We start from the raw sequence: 14,226 nt of genomic DNA, 5'->3' as shown, positions 1-14,226 counted from the left end.
CTTCCCATCATGAACTCTTGTTAGAGTAGTACAATACAATGCACCTATCTAGGGAGTAGGTTCATCTACTATATGTACACTTGATTTTTGTTATACTCAAACAACACCTCCCATCCACCAATTACAACCATATCTATATGTTGGTACAAATCAATTTTTATGAACCCCTACCAAACTCAAGGCATTTACAAACTTATTAAAAAAAATTGGTTCATTAGAATACTGATCGTCCATACATGGATCTTATTTTCCAACTTGGCCCAGTAATATATTCTAGGGTCCTCTTATTGGTCACTTACAAATATATGTGTTCTTGTTACAAATAAGGAGTTATAAAAATTGAACAGAGCAACACACCAGCACTCGGTATATTCAATTATCCTAGGATCCGCTGAAAGATGGATTCAAAATATATATTAACTTGTTACACGTAATGAACTATCATCATTATTAAAAATGGTAATGGAGATAAATTTTCACAAAGCAAATGTCTTTTTTTTTTAATATTCAATCTACTACTCAAATACAAGCACTTAGTTTATAAAGTACGGGATAAAAAAATATAATGTAAAGTCATGGTTCACTCCTTTGATACGCCATTACTTCGATTTGGGTTATAATATAAATTGGAAAAAAAAGCGGGTCATGCTTTTTAAGAAAATATATTTTAGTAGAAATTGCTTTGTTGTATACTCTGGTTAAACATATTATCATTCTAATGATTAAATAAGGTCATTGATTTGAAGTAATACTCCATGAGTTCATAATCTCAGACAAGGGAAATATTCAAATGTATTGTTATTTCATATCATTAGCCTTAAGAAGTATGATATGAAATAATGGGCGAAGTTCATAATCTGATAAAGCTTAACACAAACAACAAAGCAAATGTAACCACACATCTTCTATTCACCCATACATTGTAAAACTATGACTTGCGACTATCATGGCGTTCATTTAGAGGAACACTACCACTCGCGAAAATGTTATTTTACCATGGTTCAGGTGTGACATTGTTGCGCTTGTCATTGCTTGGTCCAGGGCGCATGAAGCCATCCCATGCATCTACTGCTATTGATGGAAACTTAGAAAATGGTTGAAATTGTTGTGTCGCTTCAAATTGAGGTTGAATTTTACAAGTCGCCCTACTGTGCCCTAACTCATTGCAGTTTCCGCATTTTCTCTTCTTATCCACCTTGTCCTTTCCTTTTGACTATTTATTAGGTTCCCTCCCCTTAGTCCGGACTAAAGCTAGAACTTGGATCACTGTGTTAGATGGGTGGGAGGGGTTCACATTTTCTCAATGTTTGCCTCACCAGATTGATTACCAAATTAGAAGCACATTGATTTAAATTTCTCCTCCATGCGGGACATCTCATTCATCGCCTCTTCGTAAGTGTCGCTTTGCTTGGTCGCATAGTATCCCATTGCATTGAATCTTGATGTTAATGATCCCCATCTTGTACATACAAACACATCAGGGAGCACCCCAGAATGGGGGAAACGATTCAATTCAACCGTGCTTTAGCATCATTCCTCCACCGCTCCTTAAACAAAAAGTTTGGAATGCAAGGTATATTCTGCTCGGTGGATAGCCTAACATTGTCATGCACAAGCTGGTAAATGTATTGCATTTTCTCAAGATTTGTAACGACCCAACTAACTTAAAGACCTCGGACCATTAAAACTACTAAGCATAACTACTATTTTGGAATACATACATAAAATAATAGAACTTTATTAGAAAATCCAAAATACGAGATCCCATTTTAATTACATAAAATCATAAAGAAAACTTAAACCTTTCTTATTCATCGTTCAAATACTAAATGCGGAAAAATCATAATACATAATTAAAAATACTTGAAAAAAAACGTCATCCTCGATCTTTCCCATCAGTCCATTCATTTAGTTCTCGCCCAATACACATGCCAAAGCTCCCATTAATCTATCTCGCCTTCCATGCTTATTTTCGTGCACCATATAAATAAAAAGGAGTGAGCCTAATCCCCAGTAAGGAAAAACTACTAAAACATATCATAAGTCATAAAACGTAAAACATAAATCATAAAACGTATGACGTAAAAATGTAAATCATAAAACATAAGACTACAATATTAATGGCCATTAACTCATTACCGTAGTATGTGATAAAAACCATCTAGGTCCTCTTGCTACTATTTAGAGGTAGGTTTAAACACAAATATAGTATATGGTAAACCATCTAGGTCCTCTTGCTACTATTTAGAGGTAGGTTTAGTCATAACTATAGTCTACGACAATGATAAAAATCTTGGGATTTGCTTATTTGCTATCTCAGCAACCATATTTCTCAAGCGACTACAACATAAAACATATACATACATACATACATAATCATAACACATAAAGTCTAACTTATTTTCCTTACCAACAACCGAAATATTGGAGACAAGAGCGGGATTGGAAACTCCTAAAACCAAACAGTAAGATCCATAAGTTTTCTAAAGAAACAAGGATGAAAAGAAGATCTGAACCATCATGATAAGAACTTACCGAAAACCTTAAGTTACCTAACCAAAAGCCATTACAACAAGTTAGGATTTGGAAGAAAATGAAAAGAATATGAGGAACTATAATGAACTAAACTTGAGGATAAAGAATGCCTTGGATAGATTAGAACTTCGATCTACACCTCAATACCAAAATATCACCCTGTCTTACTTCCCAAGTGTTTAGAAAATCTTAGATTGGAAAGATTTTAACCCCAAAACCCTAGTGTTTCTCTCTAGAATGAACTTAGCAGCTTGGAGGCTCTGAAAAATGCTTGAATGATGAAGCAAATGGTTGAGTGAAAGGTCCTATTTATAGAGTTCAAGGAGTGTAACGACCCAACTATCTATGAGACTTAGGTCATTAAACCTACTAGACATAACTACAACTTCGAAGAGAACATACATAAGAAAATTCATAACTTTATTGAAACTTTGAAAAAAATAATATTTGTAATACATAAATTAGCTCACTGTTTTAAAATAAAACATAACTTTAAATAAAATTGTTTACAAAGCTAAATGCAGAAAAATACATAAAAACGTAATTTAAAGCAACTAAAAAAAACGTTGACCTCGAATTGACACGTAGCCCATCCACTCCATTCACCTCCATACACACACCAAGCTTCCAAGAATCCATCTGCCTTTGCATCTATTATCCCGCATCACACTAAAAGAAAAGGAGTGAGCCTAATGCCCAACAAGGAAAATCTACTAACAACATAAATCATATACATAAAATTATATCATAAATATATACTATAAACATATCATAACATATACTATAAACATATGTCTATAAAAACATATACCATATAAGACTATACTAATAATGGCCATTATAACATGTGATAAACCATCTACGTCCCCTGTCTAATATTTGAGGCAGGGTAAATCATAACATAACATATTAAAACTTAAACTTATCATAACATATTATACATAACATAACATAAAAGCATAACATATCATACAAACATACAAGATCTAGCCTATTTTCCTTACCAAAACCGGGATATGAGAACAAATGCGGGACGTGGAACACTCCTAAAACAAGCAATAGAATACTTAGTGTTTCTAAAGGAAAGAGATAAGAAGAATAGAACTAAACCACCAAGATAAAACTTACCGAAAAGACACCTTAAGTTCAAAGAACTTAAAAACCTAACCACAAACCATAACAAAAGTTAGAACCTGAATGAAAACTAAAGAAACTAAGCAATCAAACAGAATTGAACTTAAGAATAAGAGTACCTTTGTTGATCTTATAGATTGGCCTAACTCCAATACCGAAACACTCTAATCCTCACTTCCCAAGTGTTTGATAAAGCTTAAGAATGGTAAAGCTTTTTCTTTCCCCACCCAAGTGTATCACTCTTATGGTCTCATTAGCACCTTGGAGTCTGATCACAGCTGAAGAGTAAGTGAAAGGGCTGGGTACTAGGTCCTATTTATAGAGGTAAGGAGTGAAACTAACCCTATTTTGATTTGAATAAAAATAATGAATTTAATTGAAGAAAATTGAATATTCATCAATCAGAGGCTGAAGACTCGGTTAAAACTAACAGAGGTAGGTCTAAGGAGTCGAAGGTGGTTTTTAAAAATTAAAACAAAAATAAATAAATATGGGCGATATATCGCCCCTATGTGGCGATATATCGGCTGGGCCCTAATCCCGAGCCTCCGTTCGTACGATCGTGCAACGTCAACGTGTTTCCGTATTCAGCGTCAGGTGATATATCGACTCCAATGCTGCGATATATCGGCATACATCATTATTTTAAACACGTAATTTCACTTTTTCAGCATAATTAAGGTTGGATAACTACTTTGACTGAGTCAAACTACGACCCTAACAGTTTCTGGTGAAGATTAAGTCTTATATTCCCTTATTTTATCATTAAAATAATAATTCCTTAATAATCATGCTTATGACAAGTGTCATAATCCTATTGGCTCTATCTAAACCTTAGGTTATAATAATTATCATATTTATAACCAGCAATATTAATCAAACCTTATGTTATAATTAATATTCTTAAACTATAGGTTAAACTTATAAAATCCATAACTATTGCTAGGAGTTTCCAACTAAGTCCCGATTTGAACCAAAATCCATGAAATTTAAAATACTACAACTACTACTAGCTAGCTAATCAAGTAAAAATTATGGGACTCTACAAGGAGTGAAGCTAACTCCTTTTAAAATGAATAAATAATTGAATTTTCTGCTCTACAGATGACCAGAACTCGGTCAAAAATGTTCAAGAGCAAGTCCAAGTTGTTGAGGGTTGTTTCTAGCATGGATTCCACAGATTTTCAAAAAATCCAAAGGGAGCCGATCGATCGCCCCTATAGGCAATATATCGCCTACCCCATAATCCCGAGTCTCCGTGGTTTCGTTCGTGCGAAGTTGACATATTTTATGTATCAATCATATGCGACATATCAACCCTTATGGCTGTGATATATCGACATGCGCTGATATATCAAACACATTTTTTCACACTTTCAGTACACTTGAATTTGTTTAAACCACTTTGATTGAGTAAAACATGATCCTAACAGCTGAGGGAAGATTCTAGACTTCCTAGGTTTATCCTTTATTAATTTATTCATCTAAAATCCTTAAATCCTTAATAAACATACATGTGACAAGTGTCACGTTCTTAATTATTCTATCTAAACCTTAGGTTATAATAAATATCATTTCTAGGACCAGCTATATTAATCAAACATTATGTTAAAATTAATATTTTTCTAAACTTGTAGTGCACCAATTTTTTTTATTTATTCAAATTTTGTGCTTTATTTTTATTTAATTGTTAAGTGTGTGCATTATTTTATTATATGTTTAAATTAATTGTTAGGATTGTTTGGTAGAATTTTTGTGAATTTAATTGTTAATTATTTATTTATTTATTTATTTTAATATGTGAATAATTGAGTTTTAATTAAATGTACCAAGGTGCATGGTAGGTAGTGATACACCCTAGTTATTGAGTGTGTACATGTGCATGGTTGCATGGTGCACTTGTGTAGAATTTTCTACACACTTTATAGTTTCCTTATATTAGATTTATTTAATTCTTTAATTGAAAAAATAAATAAAAGAAAGGGAAAGGGAGAGTGTGAACGTGTGAGCATAGTGTGAAGGTGAGTAATTTCATTCCTATTTTATTTGGGGGAATTTTAGTTGAAAATGGAAGAGGATTTGTCATCTTTATCCACTCCCTATTTTTCCCTTATTAAAATAAATAAAAAATAAAAGAAAATAAACACAAGTAGGAAACTTACCCATTATGTTCATTAGGCTATTTTGGGCTAAGTTAGAATAAAACGGCAAGAGAGAAAAGATGAGGCCATTTTTGGAGCTTGGGACCATCGGCCATAGTGAGAGAAAGAGAGAGAGTGGACGTGAGCGAGAGAGAGAAAGAGAGAAAGCAAGGAAGAAGAGAAGAGGAAGAAGGGTAGGGTTTTCCAAAAAACCCATAGGTATGTGTTCATATTTTTTGTTTTATTTTCTTTAGTCTTGAATTCCCCTCCTCTTGAAAGAATCTAAGAGAATATTGGTGGTTTTTCTTTTCTTGATATTCAAAACCCTCGGGAAGTATTTCAAGGGTGGTGGCCAAATTTGGGTTCTTTGATTTCTATCAAATGAGGTAATGGAACCTCTATTCTTGATTTGGTTCTTATGGTTGTAACCTTTTAATATGTATACTCATGGTATGTGTGTATTGTATTGATTATTGATATATGGTGTTATGTAAATCTCTTATTATGAATATTTGTTTTGATTTTCAAATCATAAGCATGTTGGTATTGATGATATGTTGCCTAAGGTTTTTCCTATGATTTGATGATAGGTATGGTTTGGCTTAAAGATTCTATGTGAAGGCATGCAAGGGTTTTAATTTGTGATCTACTAGATATGATGATGGGTGTTTTCATTTTTATGAAGCGATGTGATTATTTTGGGCTATGAGGGTTTCAGCCTAGGGATGGTGTTCAAAGCATGATTGTTTTTTTTATGTCATTATGTTAATTAAATATCTTAGAAACATGATAGGTTGTTTGTAAGATTTTAAATCGGTATATGTTAGTTTTGTTCTCACTTGGAATACTTGCATGATAGAAATATGTTAAGAGTTATATTCAAGACAAGGTTAAAGATGATTATTTTGTTTATGATTTGTGAGTATATTTTAAGGTGGTTTGATGAGTTATTGTATGCTAATGGTAACATTAAAATAATTAAAAGAGGTGTAGAAACATGCTAGGGTTTGTATTTGAATTGTGTTGATTAAACATGCATGATTAATGTGTGAATTTTGTGAAGCATGATGAAAATGATGAATTTCATGACTTGATATACTTGCTGATTTTGTGTATAAATGGTTTCAAATATGATGAAAATAATGTTTTTGCATGCTTAAATAATTTTGCAAGTGCTATGATGTTTTTAAGAAATCAAATGGAATTTTAATATATATTAAAATGATATTTTTACTCAAATAAATACCTACAGTTTTTTTTTAATTATTTTTAGAGGAAATATGAGTTTTTCAAATCAAGATGGTGATTTTTTTAAGTATATATTGTTGCTGGAGTTTTTTTGGTAAAATGAGAAGTTGTCTTTTAAATGAAAGGAATTTTGTGTGTATGTTGAAATAAATTAATACCCTAAACTATGTAAATATTAAAAGTGATATTTTTAATGTAACCTTGAGTGTTCATTTTAATAGATATGATTTTCTTCATTCTAATTAAGAAAAATGTTGAGGTAATTTCACTTGTGATTTTTAAATAAATTAAATGGTGGCTAAAAGTTTAGTTTAATAAATTATAATTAATTATTTGATTATCACTTATGAATTTATTCTACTTAAAAATTTAGTCTTAAAATAATATAAATAAAATATATTTTCCCACACCTAAAATTTATATTTTTCTCACATGGATTTGTAATTTTATTAATTTAAATAAAATTGTTATTTTCTAAGGAAACATGATAATTATAAGTATTTAAAATAATTTCAAGCCTTTATTATTTCTAAGTAATTTAAAAATAATAAATGGATTTATTATATCTTTACATGGCTAAATAAATTATTTTTACGAAATAAAAATAATGTTTTAAAGAGGTTTAACCAACTTAGTGATTTTAAAATAAATAAATAATGGTAAGAAAGTATGTTGCGAAATCCTTATTTTGAAAACGATAGAAATAAGCTCGTAGGGATGATCGTTTTTAACGTCACTTTTTAACAACGTTCCCACGTATGCATGTTACATGCAAATGCACTTTTACGTTAAAAAATGTATCTAATATTTAACCATATGATGTTGATTCAAAAACCATGCATGTAACATAGGCATAATTTGCATTATTCTTTTGGTGATTTTATGTGTAATTATGCCTATTTGGAAATTATGAGTAGTTTTCACCATGTGTGCATGACCCATGCACACATGGGGTATATGAGTTGGGCACAAGAAAGTATTATTTGATGCTAAAAAAATGCTATTTGATTATGGTTATAGGCTCGTTGTGAAGTTTGTCAGTTTTTGCTTTACTTGGACCTGAGGTAAGGAAGTTAGATAGAATTTTGTTTTATTTATGCTGTGAACGATAAGATTGTTTGTATGATAGAATGATATGTACGATGATACGTTTTGCGATATGAAGTACGAAATGATATTTTGTGATTATGTGATGATGTTGATAAATCATGAGATTTCTTTTGTGTTGATGTAACTGGATTGTATGTGATTTGAATGTTGTATGATATGTAATGGTTGTTAGCGTGATGAACGCGACACAACAAAGGGGTTGCTAAGGATATGAAGGTGTAACCCGAGTTGCTAAGGATATGAAGACGTAACTCATAGGGAGGATGCGCCAAGATTATTCAAGGACCAGAGATCCTGTTTACCTCAAGATATGACATGGACAAGTTAGTAGGCCATGTTCACAAAGTTGTGATGATGATGCTTATGATGATAACGTTCATGGTGAATATGTATATGATGATAATGTTTATAATGATTATGTTTATGATGATGATGATGGTTATGATAAGGATGTGTAACGATGTATGAATATGAACATGTTTTTGTGTGTATACTTGTGTGTTATTTGTACTTCCTTACTGGGCTTTTAGCTCACCCCCTTACTTTTCCTTCAAGGTAGCAAATATGATTTCTTTGTGGCACGCATGGTGATGTGGGGAGTTCCAACGTCAGGATGTGTATGGCATGGGGGCATCTTATGGACAAGAAAACGATCAGTTTAATGCCAGTTTCTAAAGAATAATGTTATGTTTACTTTTTTAACTTTTCAGAACTCATTAGTGGGACATGAACTTTAATTATTTTAAAAACGTTGCATGAAAACTATTATTTTCTTTTTAAACTATTGGGCCAAACTTGCATGTTTTAGCAAGGCCCCACTGGGATTTTCATATAATAAATGGCTTTCTTTTATAAGTTTATGAGCATGTAAAAGTTTTACAAGTACTAGATTATGGCGTTTTACAAAACTATAGGCTAAACTTATAAAATCCATAACTATCTTTATGAGTTTCCAACTAAATCCCGGCTTGAACCAATAACCACAAAAACTAAAATACTACAGCACAAGCTAATACTATCTAGCTAAGTAAAATTCTTTTACGCTACAATTCTCCCCTACTAAAAAAAATTTCATCCCCGAAATTTACTTTCTAAAAAATTATGGATATCGTGCTTGGATGTCTTCCTCCAACTCCCACATTGCCTCCCGTTCTGTACTATTACTCCATAAGACCTTGACTATCGGAACACTCTTAGACCGTAGTTTCTTTATCCCCTTCTCTACGATGCTAACCGGTCATTCCTCGTAACTCAGGTCTTTTTGAAGTGCTAACGTATTATATTTGAGAACGTGGGATGGGTCTGACACATATCTATGCAAAATCGAGATGTGAAACACATTGTGGCTATCTGCTAGAGCTGGTGGTAGGGCTAATCCATATGCTACTGGTCCCACCTTGTCCAATATCTCAAAAGGACCTATAAACCAGGGACTAAGTTTGTCTTTCTTCCCAAACCGCTTCACTCCTTTCATAGGAGCTATTCTTAAGAAGACTTGATCCCCGAATTTGAATTCCACATCTCCTCACTTGGCATCCGCATAACTCTTTTGTCGACTCTGAGCAATGAGCATACACTATCTAATTAATTCCACTGCATCTTGAGCCTCTTTATCAACCTCGGGTCCAAGAAGTTGTCTTTCTCCTACCTCGTCCCAATGTAACGACGATCGACATTTCCTTCCATAAAGTAACTCATATGGCACCATACCGATCGTTGCCCGACAGTTATTATCGTAGGATAACTCTATAAGTGGAAAATACTTACTCCATGATCCTCCAAAGTCTAGTGCACAAGCGTGCAACATATCTTCTAAAATCTGTATGGTACGTTTGGACTGTCCATCAGTCTGAGGATGAAATGTTGTACTAAGACTTAGCTTGGTACCCATGTCTTACTGCAAGCTTCCCCAAAATCTTGATGTAAACACCGATCCTCTATCAGATACTATGGTCTTAGAGATTCCATGAAGTCGTACAATTTCTCGAACATAAATGTTTGCGTACTGGTCAGCAATGTACGTAGTCTTGACAGGCCGTAAGTGAGCTGACTTGGTGAGTCTATCTACCACAACCCAAGCCAAGTCATGTTGCTTATTCTTTCATGGTATTCTTGTCATGAAGTCCATGGCTATGTCTTCCCACTTCCATTCTAGAATACTAAGCAATTTGAATAAGCCTGTAGGTCGTTGATGTTCCACCTTTACTTGCTAGCATATTAGGCATTTGGACACATACTCTGCTACGTCTTTCTTCATTCCCGACCACCAATATAGTGCCTTAAGGTCGTGAGTCATCTTGGTAGACCCTGGGTGAACTGAGTATGGGGTAATGTGTGTCTCTTCTAATATCTTTATCTTAATCTCATGGTCATTCGGCACGCATACCCGACCTTTATATTTCAAGAACCCCTGTTCTGTTATAGAGAAATCTGTAGTCTTGCCTTCTTTGATTACAGCCATATGTGATACTAATGTGTCATCATGCCCTTGCCCGATCCGTGTATCATCTAGTAAACTCAATTGGACGGACAAGTTAGCCAATTGACCCATGACTATTTCTATCCCGGCGCTAATCAATTCTTACTATAGCGGCTTTTCAATTTCGAATAATGCTTCTAGATTTTTGTACCTCTTCCGACTTAACGCATCTGCAACTACATTTGCCTTTCCTGGGTGGTATAGGGTTTCACAGTCATAATCCTTTACTAGTTCCAACCACTTGTGTTGCCTCATGTTGGGCTCCTTTTGCGTGAAGAAATATTTTAAGCTCTTGTGGTCCATATAAATCTCACACCGTTCTCCATAAAGATAGTGTCACTAGATTTTCAATGCGAAGACCACTGCTGCCAACTCCATATCATGTGTTGGATAGTGTTGCTCGTATTCCTTCATCTGCCTTGAGGCGTAGGCTATCACCTTGTCATTTTGCATCAACACACAGCCTAAACCTTAGTTGGGTCTACAGTGACTCTGTCTTTGGATACTATGTGGCCGAGGAACGCTACTTGTGATAGCCAAAATTCGCACTTCTTGAACTTGGCATTGATACTCCTTTAGTCGCATCATGGTCAGTCTTAAATGTTCCTCGTGCTCGACTTCATCCTTGGAGTACAGCAAAAAATCGTCAATGAACACTACGGCGAATTTGTCCAAGTAATCCTTGAAGACCTGATTCATTAAGTCCATAAATGCAGGTGGAGCGTTGGTAAGACCAAAAGATATAACTAGGAACTCGTAATGTCCATATTGAGTCCTAAAAGTTGTCTTTGGTATATCCTCTTCCCTTACCTTGAGTTGGTGATAACCATACCGTAAATCAATCTTTGAAAATATAGACGGTCCTCGGAGTTGATCAAATAATTCATTGATCCAAGGTACTGGGTACTTGTTCTTAATTGTCACCTTGTTCAGCTCGTGGTAATCGATACACATCCACATGCTTCCATCCTTTTTCTTCACAAATAGAACCAGTGCTCCCCATGGAGAATGACTCGGTCTGATGAAACCCAAATCTAAGAGCTCTTGTAACTACATTTTCAACTCCTTGAGTTCGGTAGGTGCCATCCGGTATGGTGCCTTTGAGATAGGCTCTGATCCCGGTACTAGTTCGATTGTGAAGTCAATTTCCCGAGTAGGGGGTAACCCTGGTAAGTCGTTAGGAAATATCTATGGAAATTCTTGTATAATGCGGACGTCTCCAACCTTTAATGGTGTTTCCTGTGCCACATCCGTGATGATTGCTAAGAATGTGCGACATCCTTTCTCTATCATCCTCTGAGCTTTGAAAGATGAGATAAGCAGTGTCCATAGTCCTGAAACCTTTCCCATAAAACATAATTTCTGATTGTCAGGAGTTTCGAACGTCACTTGCTTGCGTCTAAGTCGATGGTTACGCCATGTCTCGCTAGCCAGTCCATGCCCAATATTACGTCAAAGTCCTTCATCTCTAGTTCTATCAAGTCTCCTAGCTCCATGCCCTCGACTTTGATCGGTACTCCTTGTACTATTCGTGATGATAGAACTACTTCACCTAAAGGAAGTTCTGTAACAAACTTAGTTCTAAATCTTTCAGAAGGTTTGTTTAATTTCTCTATCATTCCTAATAAGATATATGAGTTTTTTGCTCCCAAATCAAATAATACTGAACATATTGTTGCTAGCTTCGTCTTCTCCCTGGGTCAAGGCGAAGACTTTGGCTAGAACCATCTTGTTGTCCTTCTTTTCTTTTTGTTTGAGTCATTGACAATTTTTTTCCGAAGACCTTCCTGGCCACAATTGTAACACCTTTGGTGTTTGCACGACACTCCCCAGGATGTCTTTTCTGGCATTTGGAGCATTGGGGGTATTCTACATAACCCGACCTATTATTACCATTGTTAGTCCATGCTCTTTTGTCAGTGTCGGCTTGTTTATTATCAGGATGCTTTCTTTTCTGCCCACCATTTTTATGTTGGTTGTTGTTGTGGTTTCGAACATTTTGAGTCAGATTTTCCTGCTTGGGTTCAGACTAGTTGGCCTCCTCCTTACTAACATTTTCTTGGAGCCTCTCAACCTCTATAGTTGTTTCTAAGATATCACCATAAGAAGTGGTTCCAGGGTTTGCAAGCTTGACTCCTAACTCAATTTTGGGTATGAGTCCCCTGGTGAACTTGGTAACCCTCAAGCAATCGGTTGGGACCAACTCTGGTGCAAACTTGGCTAGACGATCAAATTGTCGAGCATACTCAACTACCTTCTGATTGCCCTGCTTCAGCTGGCAAAATCTTCCACCCTCGTAGCAATGACTGCCGAGTTGTAATACTTTTTGTGAAACAACTCCACAAATCTGGCCCAAGTCATGGCGGTGATATCATGAGTCTTTTGTACCAAATCCCACCAGATTCTAGCATCATTTTTTCAGTAGAGAGGAAACGCAGGATATGCGATCTGTGCTGCCGAGGTTCATGCGTGTTATAATAGGCTTTACATTTTTGAGCCACTCTTCAGCCTCAAAAGGGTCAGTTATCCCTTCAAAATTTTGAGTGTGCTGCTTACGGAAACGCTCGTAGATTGGCTCTATATACTGAGCTAGATAAGGCGCATAGTTTTCCACCGGCCATCCCCCATATGGATATCTTACATTTTTCCCTTGCTGGGGTGCTTGAACCACTGGCTGAGGCTGTAGCTGAGATGGTGGCTGGAGTTGTGGTTGAGGCTGTGGCTGAGGTTGTTGTCATTGTTGCTGCAACAGTTCTTCTACTTGTTTCTGTAACCAGATAATCTCAGCAGTGTTGTCAACTGGTGGTGGTGCATTCCTATTAGCAACACCAGCAGTAGCACGTGTTCCCCTTCTTTGGACTGGAGGGGCTTCGCGAGTCTCATTGGTGGTGTTGGGAGCATTGTCGTTCGTGCGTGCAGACCTTCGTAGCGACATCTTCAGCAAAGTTCTAACAGTTGAGAAAACACGTTAGAACTTACCCAAATAGTTTCTAAGGAAAAATTTAGTCTAAGAAAACATAACACGGGCCTATTAGTTATGATTTCTTATGAAAAATTATGTAAGCCATCTTTATAAATTAGGGTGTGTTTCTATACTTAGAATATTAAGCCATCTTTATTATTTTCTAAGTCTATTTTTAACCACCCTATATGACTTAATTCTCAGGCTCGAAACTTGTCGTTGTTCCAAAGTTAACCATATTGAGGGAGGGTTGGGATCAGTAAAATCGTTCCCACTACTATGGCCTCCTAAACTCTCAATACAGAAACTAGTCCATTGATTTGTATCCACCCTCACTGAACTCAGTCATTATTTATTGAATTAATGCTTGTTGACGCAGTATTTTGCCAACAGTGTATAACAGAAATTAGCTGAAATAAATTAGTGATTAAGGGCAAACCATAAGGAGAATAATCATTCTTCAAGCTACTTAGAATGATATAGCAAGAATACTCGTTCCTTTTTACGTGGTTCAGAGGTTAAAATCCCCCTAGTCCACGAGTCAATATTATTACTGTATGTCTCTCTCTATTTTGACAGAATATTTGCATTACACAGAGAAAACCCAATCTCTTTTC

Source organism: Humulus lupulus, chromosome 3, assembly GCF_963169125.1.
Source record: "Humulus lupulus chromosome 3, drHumLupu1.1, whole genome shotgun sequence".
NCBI classification, from domain to species: Eukaryota; Viridiplantae; Streptophyta; class Magnoliopsida; order Rosales; family Cannabaceae; genus Humulus; species Humulus lupulus.
This window is presented reverse-complemented; position numbering follows the sequence as displayed.